The sequence below is a fragment of the Arachis ipaensis genome, chromosome B10, assembly GCF_000816755.2.
Source record: "Arachis ipaensis cultivar K30076 chromosome B10, Araip1.1, whole genome shotgun sequence".
NCBI lineage: Eukaryota > Viridiplantae > Streptophyta > Magnoliopsida > Fabales > Fabaceae > Arachis > Arachis ipaensis.
The window spans coordinates 32,448,997-32,455,295 of record NC_029794.2 but is presented as its reverse complement, the minus strand read 5'-3'; the positions used below and the strand labels follow the sequence as shown (position 1 = coordinate 32,455,295).

Sequence of the window (6,299 nt, the reverse complement as noted above, 5' to 3'; positions counted from 1 at the left end):
AACTCTATAACTCTATAAAAAAAGTCGATTTACCCAGCAAACTCTAAAATTTTTATAGAGTTCGCCTTACCCTCTCCCAAACTCCCCTTAAAGTTTACAAAATGCACGGTTTTTAATCCATATCATCGTCTCTAAAAGAGTATATAAATCTACAAACAGTATATATAAGTACACAAAAATACCCAGACAACAAGCATGGTTTTTTCAAGAATTTTTTTTAATTATAAATTAAGAAAAATAAGCCATATTTAACAATGGCAACCATTATTATCGTCTCCAACAATACACGGTACATCGGAATAAGTCATATTTAACAATAATTTTTTAATTAAAAAAATTATTTCCCAAAAATAAAATACGAACTTATTTTTTGAATGGTCTATACGACTTATTTTCTAAAAAAACTATTTCTCAAAAAGTAAAATACACAATAGTACACAAATAAGTCGTATTTTATTTTTGGGAAATATTTTTTTATTTTTAATTAAAAAATTCTTGTTAAATATGGCTTATTCCGATGTATCCGTGTATTTTTGGAGACGATAATAATGATTGCCATTGTTAAATATGGCTTGTTTTTCTTAATTTATAATTAAAAAAATCCTTGAAGAAGCCATGCTTGTTGTCTGTGTATTTTTGTGTACTCCTGTATACTGTTTGTAGATCTATGTGCTCTTTTAGAAACGATGATATGGATTAAAAAATGTGCGTTTTGAAACTTTAAAGGGAGTTCGGGGGAGGATAAGGCGAACTTGCTATTTTTTATAGAGTTCGTCGAACTTGCCCAAATGCCAAAAAAAAAAATTTATATTTGAGGAATTAAAGTTCAAAAATCATGTTTAGGGAAATAATAAAATTTTTTATTTTATTTTAAGAAAAACCTAATTCAATTAGGTATCCTTTACACTAAACACAATATAAATACTTAATTTGGCATATGTCTCTCAATTTCATTCTCCTTTTTAAACGTTACCTTAGAGTTGTCATAAAATTATAAAATTTCATCTAAATCAAATAAGTACAAAGGTTTAATCTCATTATCTCATATAGTTAATTTTACACATGATACATAATCGTATTAAAATTCATAAACTTAAAATGGTAAATAATTAAAAAAAATTATATTATTGTAGTTAATAATACTCATCTTTATATTTAGTATTATTTTTTATTAATATAAAATATCATTGAAAACTTATGCTAATAGTTATCCTATACATGTTTTGATTTTGAGATATTGTTGAAAACAACCTCATAATATAGGATATTGAGGCTTATGTGCTTGTTTCTTTAATGATATCATTAAATTTCTTATTCTCTTGTATTAATCCAAAAGTGAAATATGCATATTCGTATAAGAAATACAGAGTATTACTCTTGTTGTCTTTGTAAAATTTAGTTAATTAATAGCTAATTAAGTCATAAATTAGAATATATTCTAGAAAGTGAGAAATGAGGTTTTTATGGCTTAATGTGATAGAAAAATTTAAAACAAAAATTTCGACACAAATTTTAAAAAAATCGACCCAAGATTGGGCCGAATGGACTAAACCGGACCAACCAGACCCAAGTTGGGCCCATGGCCTAGCCAAGCCTCTCTTAATTAAGAGAGCTCAGCTCTCTTTCTTCCCAAAACAAACACACACACGCTGAACAAAGAAAAGGGAAAGGGGGGAGATTGAAACCCTTTCCTATTCATCTCAACCTTCCATTGATCATAACTTTTGATCCGGAGCTCCGATTGACGCACCATTTGCGGCACGTGACTGCGGCGTCGAGTTCTACAAAACTCACACAATCAATCTTAAAGTAAGCCACAGTTTGCTCTTCGAATTTCTAGCCTTGATTTTCGAATTTCTTGGGCAAAAATGTTGAAATTTGTGAGCTCCTTGTATTGTAGGCTCAAATTAACTTGAAGGGAAGGCTTGTCCTTGCTTCCTAGATTCTTGGGTAAGGTGAGATTTTCAACCCTAAGCTAAAGACTTAAGATTTTATGATTTAGTGATTAAGTTATTGTGTTTGGGTGTGATATTGTGGCTTAGGCAGTGTATATGTGTGTGTTTTGGAGCTTGATTGGTGATTTTGGAAAGTTTTGGTGTAGAACCCCAAGCTTGGAAATCTGTTGGTGAGGTTTTGGAGACCCTGGAATTTAAATTTGAGAGTATTCCGGGTGGAACGGGAATCAGCCAAGGTATGGTTTCGTTTTTCTGTATTTAAAATGTAATGTGGTTGTGAAAACGTAGGCTAGTGGCCTTAGGATAAGATTTTTTAGCTATTAATGTGGTTGATGGATGATATAAGTTGTGTTGTTATGTATGAATTTAATGGATTGTGATATGTTGATATATTTAATGAATGAATTGGATTGAGATGAATATATGGATAGTGGATGAATGATTGAGAGTAATGATAATTGTTGGCAAAGCATGTGGGGTTGTATGTGGTATGGATTGATATGTTTGATTAATGAAGAGGTCGAGCTCTTGTGGATGAGCGTGTATTGGAGTATGATATTGATATGTGAATATATGTAGTGATTGATGAAATTGATTGTTTGTTTTGAGAATTGAGATATTGGTTAAACATGGTGTAATTGATGAGTTGATGATTGAATGAGGTTTGGAAATGGTAAATGTTGGAATGGTTGAGTTTTGGGTTGATTTTGATTGGATTTGGTAAGTGTATGTTTTGAAATGGGAAGTTTATGAGTTTCGGTAAAAATAGAATTTTGATAAACTTCAACAGACCATATCTTGAGCTATTGTTTTCGAAATTTGATGATTTTTATATCAAAAGAAAGATGATTTCATAAGCTTCAAAATGGTTTAAATTTGGTGAAAATCTGAATTTTGTGGAAAGAGATATGATCGTTGGAAGTTCGGGCCAAAAATATGAATTCTGCAAATTTCTGTAGAATTTGTGATTTCTGGTTTGTGTGCGCACGGACACCCTGCAAAAATTTGGACCTGTGCGCACGCACAACCTTGTGCGTACGCACACGCGAGAATGGGGCTGCTTCTGGGAGCGCTAGCACACTCTGTGCGCGCACACGGCCAAGGAAGTCTTGTGAGCTATGCGTACGTACAGGCCTGTGTGTACGCACACGTTGGAAATGGCCTGCTGTTGGTGGCGCTAGTATACCTTGTGCGCGCACTCAACCCTAGAAATTTTACTTTCTGTGCGTACGCACAGACCCGTGTATACGCACACTTTCAAAAATACTTCTGGGCGTGCATGACCCAGTTCTCTTCTAAAACTTTTGTTTTCAAACTCTTCACATTCCCAACAAGCTTGTAACCTTCCGAGATGTTATTTCACGCTTATAAACCTCTAATTTCAACCCTTAAATCTTAAATTGATATAGAATGCCTAGCGAATGAGAGTAAGCTAGGGGAGAGGGTAACTTATGGGTGAAGAAAGGGGATGTTATGTTGAGTATGATGAATTATGATGATATGAGTTGTTGGGGAGGATAGTGGAGTGCTGTATAGGATATGAGCCGAATGGCTGCCGCTGGGGTATGATATGAGGCGAATGGCTATGTGTAATGATGATTATGGCTGATTACAGATTATGATTTCTAAGTCGGATGGCTGAGATGAATGTTAATTTATGGCTGTGATTTATATGCATATATGCTGAATTGAATTATTGATATGATGATTGTTGCACTCCACCTATCTGAGATACGAGTTTTCTTGGGTAAAAGCAGTGGCTAGCCACCATGTACTCCAGGTGAAGACTCGATACTCTGCTGATCCTATGTCATAAGTGTGGCCGGACACTGTAAAAGTTCCGGATGAGCTCGCCCCCGTAAATATACACCAGTGAGAGTGTTAGATATATATGAAATTATGATTTATGTTGAGTATAACTCGAGTTGGGGATGCACGACAGAGGGACAGTCCAATGGTTAGCTACCAAGACTTGTCGGGTTGGCTTTATAACCGACAGATGAGACTCATCAGCCACTAGGACAAACATGCATCATATGTATTAATATTATATGTGAATTGTTTGGATTGCCTAATTGACTGCATTATTACTTGCTAATTGCCTAATTGTCTTATTTGCTTCCTACTTGTGTATCTCTTCGTTTGATATACTTGTGTTTGCATTTCAATTACCGTTGGCGGTTGGGAGGTTTGCAGGATTTGGAAAGGGGATATCTAGTTGGTCTGAAGATCCTTAAGTTAGTCGCCTATTTACATTTCTCATGGTTTAGCATTGTTTATATGCTTTGATTATAATCTGGAAGTTCTAGGATTGCCTTCGGCTTTCCCAAGACATTACATGTTAGATATTTGGGCACTGTTACCATGCTGAGAACCGCCGGTTCTCACCCATGCAGATTTTGTGGTTTTCAGATGCAGGATGTGAGGCTCCTCGCTGAGGCATGCTGGAGACTTCCTTTTGGCAGAGATCCTTAACTTTTTGGGATTTTATTTTGGTCATTATACACTTGTTTAGATGCTTATATTCTCCACTGTATATGTATTTTGTATTTACTCCTCTTAGAGGTTATTTTGGAGAAACAGGTTTTGTATTTTGTCCTTCGGGTTCTTTTGGGCAATTCCTCTATATATGTATATATACTTATTCGCTCCGGCCGGTTATCTTCGCAAGCCGAGTCCCGAGTTTTGATATATGTATTTTGACACTCTTCGTATATCTCTTAGCGTCGGTTTACTCTTTATCTGTTTAGTTTACGTTATCGATTGGAGTGTTGCACGTGTTAATTTAACGGTTTTGATTTACCTTTTTTTTTTTTTCAAAGGCTCCTAGTTATGAACATCTTTGCAATACTATGTGTACTAAATTTTATTTTTAGAGGTCGTAATACCTCGCCACCTCTATTTTATGACTTAAGTATAAGATTTTGTGTGATAGAATGTTACAGTCTTTAATTTCAAAATTTATATATTATCTTTGAGAATTTAAGAAAAGCCATTAGTAATAATCTTTTGTATTTAAGAAATATCGATTAAAATCTCACTTCTAAAACATATATGAGGTAACAATGATAAAATTTTACAGTGCAAATAACATTAAATTATAATAACTAAAAGTTATCTAAATTTTTTTATTGTATCAACAAATCAAATAAAAAAGATGTAGAGTATATGTTAAGGCTTTAAATTTAAATAATTAAACATATGAAAATAAAGTTGAATATAAACTTATCTTTACTTGTATATAGGGGTGTTCAAATTGAAATCAATTTATATAAAGCCACTATATATCCAATCGAAAATCGATCAAAATTGCACTAATATAAATTAGATCAATTTTTATTTTTGGTAAATTACATAGATTGTATAAATTTCATATTAACCGAATTAATTCAATCTAAACTAAAAAATGTAATTTAACATTATTATTTTATTACGAAATTTAANAGGAATTATAATTTGCATTGATAGCCTAATAATTTTTTTAATACTATATTATAATATTTTATATAAGTACAACAACAATCATGTTTCATTATTTGAGTAAAAAGTAAAAAAATATTACATAGTTAAAATACGATATAATTCATTTCACTCTCTTTTTAAATAATTAATTAAAAAAGACAAGTTTCAATTTTTTTGTCTGAAATAAAATAAAATAAAATACATGAATCAAATAGATATAAATATGGAGATTATAAAATTTTATTCAATTATATTAATGTGCAAATAAATTAAATTAAATATAATAATACTTGTACTAATCAACATAATTTTTTAATTTGGGATTTTATAAAAATATAATTATTAGATAAAAAAACAAATATATTATACCAAAAAATGCTAGGGGACCAGTAACTTTTGTGATTGGTAGCCATCAAATAACTATCAATAATGATTTAATGGTGTGAGATTTTATCTAATGACTCACATTTCTCTGCTAGTTACATGCTGGCTAAAATTCAATAAAATTACTGGCCCTAAACTTTTTCTATTGAAAAACCTCAAACAAAAAATAGTAAAATATAAAATAATAGGAACAAACTTAATAAAAATTTATCCAATATTTATATGCACCATCTTCAACTCTTTCAAATTGCTAATCTTTTTAATCTAATTTTTCGATCCGTTTCTTTATCTTAATTAGTTTAAAACCTTACCTATTGTAATAAGCATATAAATTTATTCATACTTTAATTAAGAAGGGTTGCCTTCCTTTAAATATCTTTGTCTTTTGTTAAAATGTCACAAATCTAAATTTATATCTGACTAAAAGAGTTAATATATTAGACTAAATAAAGTAATCATCAAATAATTATATATATATATAAAATTCTACAGTTATTC

At 31.4% G+C, this 6,299-nt stretch overlaps 1 long non-coding RNA gene across 1 annotated transcript in view; it reads left to right on the top strand.

Annotated features, from left to right (window-relative positions):
* Positions 1 to 6,299, top strand: part of LOC110267752 — a 23,111-nt gene that overhangs the window by 14,037 nt on the left and 2,775 nt on the right. The window contains exon 2 of the long non-coding RNA XR_002355653.1: positions 1,565 to 1,570. This is a non-coding gene — a long non-coding RNA (uncharacterized LOC110267752). The remainder of the gene's footprint in view (positions 1 to 1,564; positions 1,571 to 6,299) is intronic.